The following is a 16,772-nucleotide window of genomic DNA, read 5'->3' on the forward strand; positions in this document are numbered from 1 at the left end:
CTCTCTCTCTCTCTCTCTCTCTCTCTCTCTCTCTCTCTCTCTCTCTCTCTCTCTCTCTCTCTCTCTCTCTCTCTCTCTCGTGTTTCATCCTCACATTCGTCGAAACTATGGAGCTGAACACCAAGACTGAGGGACTGACCACCTCATAGCTACATATCCACGACTTCTCTTGTCTCCTCTGTATTTCGAATAAAGACGCCTGCTGAGCAGGCGAAGCCTTGCACCAATAGAGAGACGCAACTGATACACACACGTCTCATTCATCTACTTGCGGCTGTTGCATACCTTTCTACCAGAACTATGGAAGAACGAACAACAAAATAATCAGTTAGAGGGACAAACGTCCTCAAATAGAAGCTTATTCTGCTGCGTGTCTTTAAATTAACTTAGTCTACCGTAGTGCAGTGGTTTAATTTTAGGTAAAAGGACATATGTGCAACTAATGCGACGTTTTATTGTGGCAACTTTTCGGTCTCCAGGAGCTATGTCAAGCACTTGTGTCCTTTTACCTAATATGCCGGTAATTCTACCAGTATTCTTAATGAAGTGGACGAATGTGTCAGGCGGATAACTCCAGACCACTTGTTAGAATCCCAGTCGTTACATTGAATAATAGACAGTAACTTAGAGGAATTGAGGGGACAACCAATGGAAGTGTAATTCGACGTCAAACATAATAATAATCTTTGTCTACAAGTACATCATACAGACCATCGCTGACATCGGTGACATGCTGTGTAGAAAGCCCCTGGTTATGCAGAAAATTTCGGTCAAATTAGGTTAATTTTGTCCCCCAGGATGCTACCCACACCAGTCGGTTAACACCCAGATACCTACTTACTGCTAGGTGAACAGGAACCGCAGGCAGGTGTCTTAAGGAAACACGTCCGAATGTTTTCACCCGTACCGGGGATCGAACCACGGACTTCAGTGTGCGAGCTGAGTGCGCTATCAGCCGAGCCACGGGACAGTCGTAACTGTAGCGCGGAAAGTTATTTCGTTGCCTCAGATCATTTGCATAATGGATGGGTTTAGCCTGAGGATCCACTAACTGGTGAATTGTTGTGTATACAAGTTTGCTCAGAGTTTGGCCTGCTGTGAGGAGTCAACCTGGCAACACTTTCACCAATAGTTTGCTTGATCCTCAACTCTGCTCATCCGGCTTCATGTTCTCGCACACTTTACATTTATCATATTTTTTCTCTATTTCTATATTTAATGCATTTTTTTTTAGGGAGGAATTTTTATTTTTCTAATTCCATTACAATGCCTAGTAAATCGTTGTCTTATTTGTTCTATTTCTAATAATTTTCTTTCTTTAGATTCTCGTTTTCCTTTCTTTTCAAATCTTTTTCCCCCTCTGCCGGTCCCTATCTATCTCTATCACACACACACACACACAGCCAGGAGCTGTGAATCGACCCCTGCAACCACAATTAGGTGAGTACACACTGACATCACTAACACAAAATCTTAAATACAACGTAAACATAAATATTTTGAGGATATATATTTTTCACATTAGTTTTCTGCTCGTCATAAAAGCTCCATCCACTTTTTACCGGACCCCATCACAGCAGTTTCCTTAGTGTAGTGAGTATTGTGTTCTGCTGTGAGCCAGCAGACTGTGAGAGTACAGAGACTGTGTCTGCTCCTGCAGCATTGTCTGCTGGCGATGATGCAGCTGTGGGATGCATTTGATTCTTTTAGTATTGTTTACGGTTTACTCAGTTGGCGAAACGTTGCCATTAATAATGGCATCCAAGGCATAAAAGTCTCACTTTATTTGGTATTTACATGTTCTAGTGAACAAGTAGTTTAGAAAACCGTCAGGTTGATCAATGAGACACTTGTGAAATGTTTGGGTATCTTTATTCTGGAAATTTTTGCCACGTAGTGGCTTCTTCAGTCCAGTGCAGAGAAAGGTTGAAGATGAGGAGGGGCTTGAGGTAATCAGTCCCTCTGCTTGGAGTCGATATGTTGAATCCATCATTCTTGACAAGATTGACTCCAAGCTGAGGGACTGGTTACTTCCAACTCCTCATCTTCCACCTTTCTTTGCATTGGACTGAAGAAGCCACTACATGTCGAAACGTTTCCAGGATAAAGATACCCAAATATTGCATAAGTACCTTATTTATCAGCATCTACTTCGAATAATTCAGCAGACTGGGCAGGTGAGTGTAACATTTGTTCAGTATTGTGTGCTAGTGAAAATCCATCCTACTCTGTGGGTGGGTTATTCTGGCCTCCTGGTGGAACGCCTGTGCCATGAATTTCCAGTTAGACGACCGTATGAATACAGACAAACTCAACGGACAGTGTTTAGTGAGCTACGCCACGGCCAAAGGACGGTATCAAAGGATGGTTACATGGGCAGTTGGAGCGTGAAAAAGAAAAGTTTGCTGAACAAAGAAGTAGAAATACTTTGAAGTTGGATGAGAACAGACCATTCCTTATTTCTCTTTTAAGTTGTTTGAGGGTTTTGTTAAGTTTACCATTATTTTTATTATTTAACAGCGATAGGGTATATATTATGGTCTTGAGGTGGGAGGTGTAGTTGTTTACAAAGGCCTATTGCCGACAGTGATGAAATGACAAAGGTGCCAAGCAATTTGCAGCTAAAAGACATTATGGAGATACAGCGTCGTCTGATATTCAGTCTCCAGGTTTTGGGATAAATGAGATTTTGAGAAAAATCCTTCTCGCTACATAGCACCAAAAGTAAACTATGTGATGATGTAACATCAAATGGAGGCAGAACGGTGGAAACAGATTATTAGGGTTGTATACCCTTGGAGGTTGAAGGCTGAGGGTATCAGTCCGAAAGATGCATAAAAACGGTATACATTGCCGACAAGATGAAGAATTAGACACATGTACATTATGTATCTAATTCTTCGTTCAGTCCAGAAGACACATCTGTGATAATGTCTAGTTTTAGTTTGATCTCGAGGTGGGGGTTATATTACTGTCAGTGTCAGTCTTCCTGTAACATAAGATAAGAGTATGTGTTGCTTTAGCCTTTACTAACCTGGTTCTTGTTATCAAACTTTACGAGAAAAACATTTTCAAAGGTGGACCGATGTTTCTTCTCTGGGTGTTGGTGTTGAGTACACGGAGGCTGGTGTACTACACCCACGCTGGCCTGGCTCGCTCTGTCACGGAGGCTGGTGTACTACACCCACGCTGGCCTGGCTCGCTCTGTCACGGAGGCTGGTGTACTACACCCACGCTGGCCTGGCTCGCTCTGTCACGGAGGCTGGTGTACTACACCCACGCTGGCCTGGTCCGCTGTCACGAAGGCTGGTGTACTACACCCACGCTGGCCTGGCTCGCTGTCACGGAGGCTGGTGTACTACACCCACGCTGGCCTGGCTCGCTGACACGAAGGCTGATGTACTACACCCACGCTGGCCTGGCTCGCTGACACGAAGGCTGGTGTACTACACCCACGCTGGCCTGGCTCGCTGTCACGGAGGCTGGTGTACTACACCCACGCTGGCCTGGCTCGCTGTCACGGAGGCTGGTGTACTACACCCACGCTGGCCTGGCTCGCTGTCACGGAGGCTGGTGTACTACACCCACGCTGGCCTGGCTCGCTGTCACGGAGGCTGGTGTACTACACCCACGCTGGCCTGGCTCGCTGACACGAAAGCTGGTGTACTACACCCACGCTGGCCTGGCTCGCTGTCACGGAGGCTGGTGTACTACACCCACGCTGGCCTGGCTCGCTGTCACGGAGGCTGGTGTACTACACCCACGCTGGCCTGGCTCACTCTGTCACGGAGGCTGGTGTACTACACCCACGCTGGCCTGGCTCACTCTGTCATGGAGGCTGGTGTACTACACCCACGCTGGCATGGCTCACTCTGTCATGGAGGCTGGTGTACTACACCCACGCTGGCCTGGCTCACTCTGTCATGGAGGCTGGTGTACTACACCCACGCTGGCCTGGCTCGCTGTCATGGAGGCTGGTGTACTACACCCACGCTGGCCTGGCTCGCTGTCATGGAGGCTGGTGTACTACACCCACGCTGGCCTGGCTCGCTGTCATGGAGGCTGGTGTACTACACCCACGCTGGCCTGGCTCGCTGTCACGGTGTACTACACCCACGCTGGCCTGGCTCGCTGTCACGAAGGCTGGTGTACTACCCACGCTGGCCTGGCTCGCTGTCATGGAGGCTGGTGTACTACACCCACGCTGGCCTGGCTCGCTGTCACGGAGGCTGGTGTACTACACCCACGCTGGCCTGGCTCGCTGTCACGGAGGCTGGTGTACTACACCCACGCTGGCCTGGCTCGCTGTCATGGAGGCTGGTGTACTACACCCACGCTGGCCTGGCTCGCTGTCACGGAGGCTGGTGTACTACACCCACGCTGGCCTGGCTCGCTGTCACGGAGGCTGGTGTACTACACCCACGCTGGCCTGGCTCACTCTGTCACGGAGGCTGGTGTACTACACCCACGCTGGCCTGGCTCACTCTGTCATGGAGGCTGGTGTACTACTGGCCTGGCTCACTCTGCTGTCACGGAGGCTGGTGTACTACACCCACGCTGGCCTGGCTCGCTGGAGGCTGGTGTACACGGAGGCTGGTGTACTACACCCACGCTGGCCTGGCTCGCTGTCACGGAGGGCTGGTGTACTACACCCACGCTGGCCTGGCTCGCTGTCACGGAGGCTGGTGTACTACTACACCCACGCTGGCCTGGCTCGCTGTCATGGAGGCTGGTGTACTACACCCACGCTGGCCTGGCTCGCTGTCACGGAGGCTGGTGTACTACACCCACGCTGGCCTGGCTCGCTGTCACGGAGGCTGGTGTACTACACCCACGCTGGCCTGGCTCGCTGTCACGGAGGCTGGTGTACTACACCCACGCTGGCCTGGCTCGCTGACACGGAGGCTGGTGTACTACACCCACGCTGGCCTGGCTCGCTGTCACGGAGGCTGGTGTACTACACCCACGCTGGCCTGGCTCACTCTGTCACGGAGGCTGGTGTACTACACCCACGCTGGCCTGGCTCGCTGTCACGGAGGCTGGTGTACTACACCCACGCTGGCCTGGCTCGCTGACACGGAGGCTGGTGTACTACACCCACGCTGGCCTATCTCGCTGTCACGGAGGCTGGTGTACTACACCCAGGCTGGCCTGGCTCACTCTGTCACGGAGGCTGGTGTACTACACCCACGCTGGCCTGGCTCACTCTGTCACGGAGGCTGGTGTACTACACCCACGCTGGCCTGGCTCGCTGTCACGGAGGCTGGTGTACTACACCCACGCTGGCCTGGCTCACTCTGTCACGGAGGCTGGTGTACTACACCCACGCTGGCCTGGCTCACTCTGTCACGGAGGCTGGTGTACTACACCCACGCTGGCCTGGCTCACTGTTATGGGTGGGCTTGCTGCAGACATGGATGTATGTTTATGTACTGGAGCCTGTCCGGAGCGTGAGGAAAATGATATATGTACACATACATGCACAGACGGGGCCAGGAGCTGTGACTTAACCCCTGCATCCACATATATATGAGTAACACACACACACACACACACACACACACACACACACACACACACACGTTGCTGATCAAAAATCGCTGGAATTTTGATGAGCTGGAGAGAGGAGACAGCGGAGAAGAAAGTGATTACATAGCGGGAACACTTCACTCTGGAGGTCCCAAGGTAGTAATAGCAGTGATGTATAACCCACCACAGAACAGCAGGAGGCCAAGGCAAGAGTACGACGAGAGCAATAGAGCGATGGTTGACACACTGGCTAGAGTGGCCAGAAGAGCTCATGCATGCAGGGCAAAGCTCCTGATCATGGGTGACTTTAACCACAAGGAGATCGATTGGGAGAACTTGGACCCACATGGGGGCCAAGATACATGGAGGGCTAAGATGATGGAGGTGGTACTGGAAAACTTCATGTGCCAACACGTAAGGGACACTACAAGAGAGAGAGGAGAGGATGAACCAGCAAGGCTGGACTTAGTATTCACCTTGAGTAGTGCAGATATCGAGGGCATCACATATGAAAGACCCCTTGGGGCCAGTGACCATGTGGTTTTAAGCTTCGAATACACAGTAGAGCTACAAGTGGAGGGAGAAGCAGGAAGGCCAGGACGAATGAAGCCAAACTACAAGAAAGGGGACTACACAGGAATGAGGAACTACCTGAACGGGGTTCAGTGGGACAGAGAACTGGCAGGGAAGACAGTTAATGAGATGATGGAATATGTAGCAACAAAATGCAAGGAGGCTGAGGAGAGGTTTGTACCCAAGGGTAACAGGAATAATGAAAAAGCCAGGATGAGCCCATGGTTTACCCAAAGGTGCAGGGAGGCAAAAACCAAGTGTGCTAGGGAATGGAAGAAATATAGAAGGCAAAGGACCCAGGAGAATAAGGAGAACAGTCGTAGAGCCAGAAACGAATATGCACAGATAAGAAGGGAGGCCCAAAGACAATATGAAAATGACATAGCAGCGAAAGCCAAATCTGACCCGAAACTGTTGTACAGCCACATCAGGAGGAAAACAACAGTCAAGGACCAGGTAATCAGGCTAAGGAAGGAAGGAGGAGAGACAACAAGAAATGACCGTGAAGTATGTGAAGAACTCAACAAGAGATTCAAAGAAGTGTTCACAGAGGAGACAGAAGGGACTCCAGAAAGACGGAGAGGTGGGGCACACCACCAAGTGCTGGACACAGTGCACACAACCGAGGAAGAAGTGAAGAGGCTTCTGAGTGAGCTAGATACCTCAAAGGCAATGGGGCCAGATAACATCTCCCCATGGGTATTGAGAGAGGGAGCAGAGGCGCTATGTGTACCCCTAACAACAATATTCAATACATCTATCGAAACAGGGAGATTGCCTGAGGCATGGAAGACAGCAAATGTGGTCCCAATCTTTAAAAAAGGAGACAGACATGAAGCATTAAACTACAGACCAGTGTCGCTGACATGTATAGTATGCAAAATCATGGAGAAGATTATCAGGAGGAGAGTGGTGGAACACCTAGAAAGGAACGATCTCATCAACAGCAGCCAACATGGTTTCAGGGACGGGAAATCCTGTGTCACAAACCTACTGGAGTTCTATGACATGGTGACAGCAGTAAGACAAGAGAGAGAGGGGTGGGTGGATTGCATTTTCTTGGACTGCAAGAAGGCGTTTGACACAGTTCCACACAAGAGATTGGTGCAAAAACTGGAGGACCAAGCAGGGATAACAGGGAAGGCATTACAATGGATCAGGGAATACTTGTCAGGAAGACAGCAGCGAGTCATGGTACGTGGCGAGGTGTCAGAGTGGGCACCTGTGACCAGCGGGGTCCCGCAGGGGTCAGTCCTAGGACCAGTGCTGTTTCTAGTATTTGTGAACGACATGACGGAAGGAATAGACTCTGAGGTGTCCCTGTTTGCAGATGACGTGAAGTTGATGAGAAGAATTCACTTGATCGAAGACCAGGCAGAACTACAAAGGGATCTGGACAGGCTGCAGACCTGGTCCAGCAATTGGCTCCTGGAGTTCAATCCCACCAAGTGCAAAGTCATGAAGATTGGGGAAGGGCAAAGAAGACCGCAGACGGAGTACAGTCTAGGGGGCCAGAGACTACAAACCTCACTCAAGGAAAAAGATCTTGGGGTGAGTATAACACCAGGCACATCTCCTGAAGCGCACATCAACCAAATAACTGCTGCAGCATATGGGCGCCTAGCAAACCTCAGAACAGCATTCCGACATCTTAATAAGGAATCATTCAGGACCCTGTACACCGTGTACGTTAGGCCCATATTGGAGTATGCGGCACCAGTTTGGAACCCACACCTAGCCAAGCACGTGAAGAAACTAGAGAAAGTGCAAAGGTTTGCAACAAGACTAGTCCCAGAGCTAAGAGGTATGTCCTACGAGGAGAGGTTAAGGGAAATCAACCTGACGACACTGGAGGACAGGAGAGATAGGGGGGACATGATAACGACATACAAAATACTGAGAGGAATTGACAAGGTGGACAAAGACAGGATGTTCCAGAGATTGGACACAGTAACAAGGGGACACAGTTGGAAGCTGAAGACACAGATGAATCACAGGGATGTTAGGAAGTATTTCTTCAGCCACAGAGTAGTCAGTAAGTGGAATAGTTTGGGAAGTGATGTAGTGGAGGCAGGATCCATACATAGCTTTAAGCAGAGGTATGATAAAGCTCACGGCTCAGGGAGAGTGACCTAGTAGCGATCAGTGAAGAGGCGGGGCCAGGAGCTCGGACTCGACCCCCGCAACCTCAACTAGGTGAGTACAACTAGGTGAGTACACACACACACACACACACACACACACACACACACACACACACACACACACACACATTACATTTATAATCAGTTCAAGATACCTTTAGATTTCACGAAATCTTTGAAGAAACTAAATTATGTTAAATCATTCGCTTTTATTCCCTTGTACTCTAAGTCAAATTTTAATTAAACTTTATACAAGCATTTTCTTTGATGCGCTTCTGCCAGGGAGAGTCTCCTGGGAAAACTTTTCTGTATAAATATGACAAGACTGCAACAATATTTTTTTTCCACATGGATTATACAGTACACCATTTAACGTTATTAGAATGAAAGAATAATTGAATGTGTCTCTAGCGAGGTTAGTGAGGAACAACAGCCTATAAATGGTAAATGATATATATTTATATATATAGTCGTGCCGAATATATAAAACTGGTCATTTAGTAAGAACTCATTTAAAATTAAGTCCGTTCTAAAATTTTCTCTTATACGTTTAAAGATAGATTTTTTCATTAATGTTAATGTAAAATTTTTAGTTTTGCACCAAAAGAATCTTAGAAAACTTACCTAACCTTATTATAAATAGTGCAATTTATTTTAGCCTAACCCAACTAAATATATTTTAAATACGTTTACAGTAATTTAATACTAAACAAACACAATGAAATATATTTTTTTTGTTAGGTTCAGAATGATTTCTGCGAAATTATTGCATACACAAATTTTCACTTGTCCTATATGGCAAGATGAGCGTTGCTATTTAAGCCAAAATCGCAAATTCTGCCTATTCGGCACGAATATATATATATATATATATATCTATATATATTTATATATATATATATATATATATATATATATATATATATATATATATATATTTATATATATATATATATATATATATATATATATATATATATATATATATATATATTAATCAGTAACAACACTGCGACTAGCCGAGGACTCGAACCCATGTCGTTTTGGCCCGCCTCATGGTGAGCAAAAATCACTTGACGCTCTAACTCACAGGACCACTCAATCCGACAAGAATCACGCACCCAGCAGACCTAGGTGTTTTACCGTGACCCGAGGACATACGGTGGTGTGGGTCCCTCTGAGCTAATTTCATTCTACTCCACAAGCAGTATATATATTATTGTAACGTCGAACGAGTGGTATTGAATCAAAATTGTCAGGAGGTGAGCTGAGGTGAGATGGGCTCTGTCCTTACCCAACACACATACTCAAGTATTGTTGAGACTGTATCCTCACCACTGTGGTCTCCCAGTGCGAGTGTTTCTAGTTGTTAGGGAAAAATTAATTTTGTTAGATAATCACAGTTCCTACCTCCATTAATGAACTTTGGGTCGTCAACACCAACATTGTGTTGGGCGTTCAGGGAGAATCGCTGCTACAAGTTCGTTGGGTACCACACTTGTATAAGGAATGCTATCTGTGATGCCTTGCAGACACCAATACCCATTAGTCTGGAGATGTAGCTTGGTCCTGCTGCCCAGCTTAAGAGTAAGACTGAGTACCCTACTGAATATCAACCTCAGGAGAGTGTCTTATTCATTTTAATAAAAATCATAATCATCTTTATTTCTACAGGTACATGATATACTATATAAAAGCTCCTGGTTGTGCAGAGCATTTCGGGCAAATTAGGTTAATTTTGACCCCAGGATGCGATCCACACCAGTCGGCTAGCATCCGGGTACCTATTTACTGCTAAGTGAACAAGAACAGCAGGTGTCTTAAAGAAACACGTACTAATGTTTCCAGCCGTACCGGAGGGGTGTCATATAAGAGTGCACATCTTAAGAAATATCTTGGCCTGGGCGGGATAAAGCACTTCTTGAGAAGATACGAGGCGTCATTGGTGTCTAGAGCGTCTATTCGTCGTTCCATGCTTCTCAAATCGTCCAGTCTGTCCTCGAGAACTACGTCAATGATGTAAATTCATAGAAAGGCTCCTGGAAGGATACTTTCGGTGGGGGGAATGGTTGACACTCATGGCATAATATATCTCACTATCTCGATTGCTTGCCCGATAGCTATATGGAGTCTACTTGGCTGTTACTGCTGGCTGCACTCCAGCAGTCTTGGGCCCCTGAGACTTATTCTTTTTCTCTCTAAGTGTACTTACAGCACCTCTCCATTTCATTGGAAGGATGTTGCACCATCTACTGACTAATCCAGTTCTGTTAATTTTAAAGGAAAAGGCCACTTCCCTCTCCCCCAGGGTGTATACCGTTGATACTGCCGTAGCTGCTGAACCTTTAATGGTCGAAGTCGGACCGAAATCTCGTCATAAGCTTCTCTCTCCTACTTGTGTATTGTTCTGGTCACGGTATTGTGCTTTTTTGTGTATTGTACCAGTCACGGTATTATGCCTTTTCGTTCTTTAATGGAATGCTTGACGATGTCCTGACTGCCCTACAGCAGTCTGCTAGTTAAGGCTGAAAGATTTCAACACTGTGTGAAATCCACCCTGTGCTGTGGAATATAACGGACACATAATTAGCTTTAGTTGCCACCGTGTGACCGCGTAAAGAATAGGATAGCAGCACATTGTGGATATATTCAGTTTAGCTCTACCCTCTATCCGACACCCTGTGTTGTTAACTCACTCACACATACTGACTTAAGCGTAAACACACTGAACAGCAATGTATTTACGCTGCACAGTGGTATCTGGACGCTGCACAGCAGTGTCTTGACGCTACGCAGCAGTGTCTTGACGCTACGCAGCAGTGTCTTGACGCTACGCAGCAGTGTCTTGACGCTACGCAGCAGTGTCTTGACGCTACGCAGCAGTGTCTTGACGCTACGCAGCAGTGTCTTGACGCTACGCAGCAGTGTCTTGACGCTACGCAGCAGTGTCTTGACGCTACGCAGCAATGTCTTGACGCTACGCAGCAGTGTCTTGACGCTACGCAGCAGTGTCTTGACGCTACGCAGCAATGTCTTGATGCTACGCAGCAGTGTCTTGACGCTATGCAGCAATGTCTTGACGCTACGCAGCAATGTCTTGACGCTACGCAGCAATGTCTTGACGCTACGCAGCAATGTCTTGACGCTACGCAGCAATGTCTTGACGCTACGCAGCAATGTCTTGACGCTACGCAGCAATGTCTTGACGCTACGCAGCAATGTCTTGGCGCTACGCAGCAGTGTCTTGACGCTACGCAGCAATGTCTTGACGCTACGCAGCAGTGTCTTGACGCTACGCAGCAATGTCTTGACGCTACGCAGCAATGTCTTGGCGCTACGCAGCAGTGTCTTGACGCTACGCAACAATGTCTTGACGCTACACAGCAATGTCTTGACGCTACGCAGCAGTGTCTTGACGCTACACAGCAATGTCTTGACGCTACGCAGCAATGTCTTGACGCTACGCAGCAATGTCTTGACGCTATGCAGCACTGTCTTGACGCTACGCAGCAATGTCTTGACGCTACGCAGCAATGTCTTGACGCTACGCAGCAATGTCTTGACGCTACGCAGCAATGTCTTGAAGCTACGCAGCAATGTCTTGACGCTACGCAGCAGTGTCTTGACGCTATGCAGCAATGTCTTGACGCTACGCAGCAATGCCTTGACGCTACGCAGCACTGTCTTGACGCTACGCAGCAGTGTCTTGACGCTACGCAGCAATGTCTTGACGCTACGCAGCAGTGTCTTGACGCTACGCAGCAGTGTCTTGACGCTACGCAGCAATGTCTTGATGCTACGCAGCAGTGTCTTGACGCTATGCAGCAATGTCTTGACGCTACGCAGCAATGTCTTGACGCTACGCAGCAATGTCTTGACGCTACGCAGCAATGTCTTGACGCTACGCAGCAATGTCTTGACGCTACGCAGCAATGTCTTGACGCTATGCAGCAATGTCTTGACGCTACGCAGCAATGTCTTGGCGCTACGCAGCAGTGTCTTGACGCTACGCAGCAATGTCTTGACGCTACGCAGCAGTGTCTTGACGCTACGCAGCAATGTCTTGACGCTACGCAGCAATGTAATGGCGCTACGCAGCAGTGTCTTGACGCTACGCAACAATGTCTTGACGCTACGCAGCAGTGTCTTGACGCTACGCAGCAGTGTCTTGACGCTACACAGCAATGTCTTGACGCTACGCAGCAATGTCTTGACGCTACGCAGCAATGTCTTGACGCTATGCAGCACTGTCTTGACGCTACGCAGCAATGTCTTGACGCTACGCAGCAATGTCTTGACGCTACGCAGCAATGTCTTGAAGCTACGCAGCAGTGTCTTGACGCTACGCAGCAGTGTCTTGACGCTATGCAGCAATGTCTTGACGCTACGCAGCAATGCCTTGACGCTACGCAGCAATGTCTTGACGCTACGCAGCAATATCTTGACGCTACGCAGCAGTGTCTTGAAGCTACGCAGCAATGTCTTGAAGCTATGCAGCAGTGTCTTGACGCTACGCAGCAATGTCTTGACGCTATGCAGCAATGCCTTGACGCTACGCAGCAATGTCTTGACGCTACGCAGCAATGTCTTGACGCTACGCAGCAATGTCTTGACGCTACGCAGCAATGTCTTGACGCTACGCAGCAATGTCTTGACGCTACGCAGCAATGTCTTGACGCTACGCAGCAATGTCTTGACGCTACGCAGCAATGTCTTGACGCTACGCAGCAATGTCTTGACGCTACGCAGCAATGTCTTGACGCTACGCAGCAATGTCTTGACGCTACGCAGCAATGTCTTGACGCTACGCAGCAATGTCTTGACGCTACGCAGCAATGTCTTGACGCTACGCAGCAATGTCTTGACGCTACGCAGCAGTGTCTTGACGCTACGCAGCAGTGTCTTGACGCTACGCAGCAATGTCTTGACGCTACGCAGCAGTGTCTTGACGCTACGCAGCAGTGTCTTGACGCTACGCAGCAGTGTCTTGACGCTACGCAGCAGTGTCTTGACGCTACGCAGCAATGTCTTGACGCTACGCAGCAGTGTCTTGACGCTGCTAACTCATCACATGTCTGTCAAGGTGTGTAGCCTCACACACACGGCAATTAGCATTATAAAACTAATTACCTTGGCAATTACCATCTAATTAACATTTAAAATGATTAATATTGTAAAAGATGATTTACGTAAAAGAAACACTTAAGAGAAACAGTAAAGGTAATTAATGTCTAAAAAGATGTTAAAATATAATTAGCATTGTAAAGAAGGTAATCAGCATAAAGAAAATACTATTGCATAATGGATCTGACTTCACAGTGGAAAAAACAGATGTGGTGGAGTATGTATTTATGTATGTTGCCTTATTCGTGGGAAGTTGCTAGTTTTTTTATTTTTTAATATTCTCTGGGATCAAGTTTTACATCACCTAGTTTATAACTTCGAGGGTTATTTTTGTGGCCCAGAACTACGACTTTACACTTGTCCACACTGAAATGCCTCTGGCCACTTTTCAGGCCAAGACATTAATTTGTACAAATCCTCCTAGAGTTTATTCGTGGGAAGTTGCTTTCTTCGTGGGAAGTTGCTTTATTCGTGGGAAGTTGCTTTATTCGGGGAGGGTTGCTTTATTTGGGGGAAGTTGTTTTATTCGTAAAGTTTGGTGGACGAGACAGGAAGCAGCTTGAGTGGAAGATGAGATAGGTAGATGAAGCATGAGCCAGATAAAACAGGTAGTTTAGATAAGAATGAAGACTAAGGAAGATAAGATCAACAGATAAGACTACTGTGGTGTTGGTAGATGAGACGTAGATAGTGTAGGCTGATAAAACATGTGAGTGATGCAAAGAGCTGAGGGAGGGAGTTGCTGATGCCTTACAGCTGTTACGAGTTTTCCTTCTAAAAATTACCTCTAAAAGTGTATATAAGTGGTATACAATATTCTTATTTGTTGACGTTTTGCCAACCAGTGGCTTTATCAGTACAACACAAGGACATAATCTGAAGACTGTAGAATTACATACAAAAGATGAGGTAATCAGTCCCTCAGCCTTGGAGTTGAAGAGCACCGTAGTCTTCAAGACTACGGTGCTGACTGAGACTTTCAAAAAGAAAAAGAAAATCCACTTTCATTATACTCAAAAAAAGTTGATGAGACTAATGTTTTGTAAGAGAAAATTACAGAATTATGTCCCCCAAGAATGTTAGGATTTTATATTAAAGTAGCAAGAAATATGTATGAACTAATCTGATCTCAGCTAGTCTTAATGGAAGTCATGTGAACACTGTTCACTTGTTTATTGGATTCTGAACAACCCTTCATGTGGGGGTGGCTTGATGCTGGTGAAGGGCTCGAGGTCCAAGAAATTGGAGCTACCTTTTACCTTCCTCCGAGCAAACCCTGATAATCTCTCATTCTCCTTCACTTACTACCCTGTCGTTTTGTAGAAAAGTTAAATAATAAAAGCGCGTTTGTGAGAGTAATTTTTAAGTAAAAGTAACAGAATACTCACTTGACACACACACACACACACACACACACACACACACACACACACACACACACACACACACACACACACACACACACACACACACACAGGCTGCATACCTGGTCCAGCAATTGGCTCCTGGAGTTCAATCCCACCAAGTGCAAAGTCATGAAGATTGGGGAAGGGCAAAGAAGGCCGCAGACGGAGTACAGTCTAGGGGGTCAGAGACTACAAACCTCACTCAAGGAAAAAGATCTTGGGGTGAGTATAACACCAGGCACATCTCCTGAAGCGCACATCAACCAAATAACTGCTGCAGCATATGGGCGCCTAGCAAACCTCAGAACAGCATTCCGACATCTTAATAAGGAATCATTCAGGACCCTGTACACCGTGTACGTTAGGCCCATATTGGAGTATGCGGCACCAGTTTGGAACCCACACCTAGCCAAGCACGTGAAGAAACTAGAGAAAGTGCAAAGGTTTGCAACAAGACTAGTCCCAGAGCTAAGAGGTATGTCCTACGAGGAGAGGTTAAGGGAAATCAACCTGACGACACTGGAGGACAGGAGAGATAGGGGGGACATGATAACGACATACAAAATACTGAGAGGAATTGACAAGGTGGACAAAGACAGGATGTTCCAGAGATTGGACACAGTAACAAGGGGACACAGTTGGAAGCTGAAGACACAGATGAATCACAGGGATGTTAGGAAGTATTTCTTCAGCCACAGAGTAGTCAGTAAGTAGAATAGTTTGGGAAGCGATGTAGTGGAGGCAGGATCCATACATAGCTTTAAGCAGAGGTATGATAAAGCTCACGGCTCAGGGAGAGTGACCTAGTAGCGATCAGTGAAGAGGCGGGGCCAGGAGCTCGGACTCGACCCCCGCAACCTCAACTAGGTGAGTACACACACACACACTTGGAAGACAGCTAATGTAGTCCCCATATTTAAGAAAGGAAACAGAAACGAGGCACTAAACTACAGACCTATGTCTCTGACATGTATTGTGTGCAAAGTCATGGAGAAGATTATCAGGAGGAGAGTGGTCGAACACCTGGAAAGGAACAAGATTATAAATGAAAACCAGCATGGGTTCATGGAAGGCAAATCTTGCATCACAAACCTCCTGGAGTTTTATGACAAGGTAACAGAAGTAAGACACGAGAGAGAGGGGTGGGTAGATTGCGTTTTGCTAGACTGCAGGAAGGCCTTTGACACAGTTCCCCACAAGAGATTAGTGCAGAAGCTGGAGGATCAGGCGCATGTAAAAGGGAGGGCACTGCATTGGATAAGGGAATACCTGACAGGGAGGCAGCAACGAGTCATGGTACGTGAAGAGGTATCACAGTGGGCGCCTGTTAAGAGCGGGGTCCCACAGGGGTCAGTTCTAGGACCAGTGCTATTTTTGATATATGTGAACGACATGATGGAAGGAATAGACTCTGAAGTGTCCCTGTTCGCAGATGACGTGAAGTTGATGAGAAGAATTAAATCGGACGAGGATGAGGCAGGACTGCAAAGAGACCTGGACAGGCTGGACATGTGGTCCAGTAACTGGCTTCTCGAATTCAATCCAGCCAAATGCAAAGTCATGAAGATTGGGGAGGGGCAAAGAAGACCGCAGACAGAGTATAGGCTAGGTGGACAAAGACTACAGACCTCACTCAGGGAGAAAGACCTTAGGGTGACCATAACACCGAGCACATCACCGGAGGCACACATCAACCAAATAACTGCTGCAGCATACGGGCGCCTGGCAAACCTGAGAATAGCGTTCCGATACCTTAATAAGGAATCGTTCAAGACACTGTACACTGTGTATGTTAGGCCCATACTGGAGTATGCAGCACCAGTCTGGAACCCACACCTGGTCAAGCACGTCAAGAAGTTAGAGAAAGCACAAAGGTTTGCAACAAGGCTAGTCCCAGAGCTCAAGGGAATGTCGTACGAGGAAAGGTTAAGGGAAATCGGACTGACGACACTGGAGGACAGAAGGGTCAGGGGAGACATGATAACGACATACAAGA

Source organism: Cherax quadricarinatus, chromosome 49 (genome assembly GCF_038502225.1).
Source record: "Cherax quadricarinatus isolate ZL_2023a chromosome 49, ASM3850222v1, whole genome shotgun sequence".
In the NCBI taxonomy this organism is placed as follows: Eukaryota; Metazoa; Arthropoda; class Malacostraca; order Decapoda; family Parastacidae; genus Cherax; species Cherax quadricarinatus.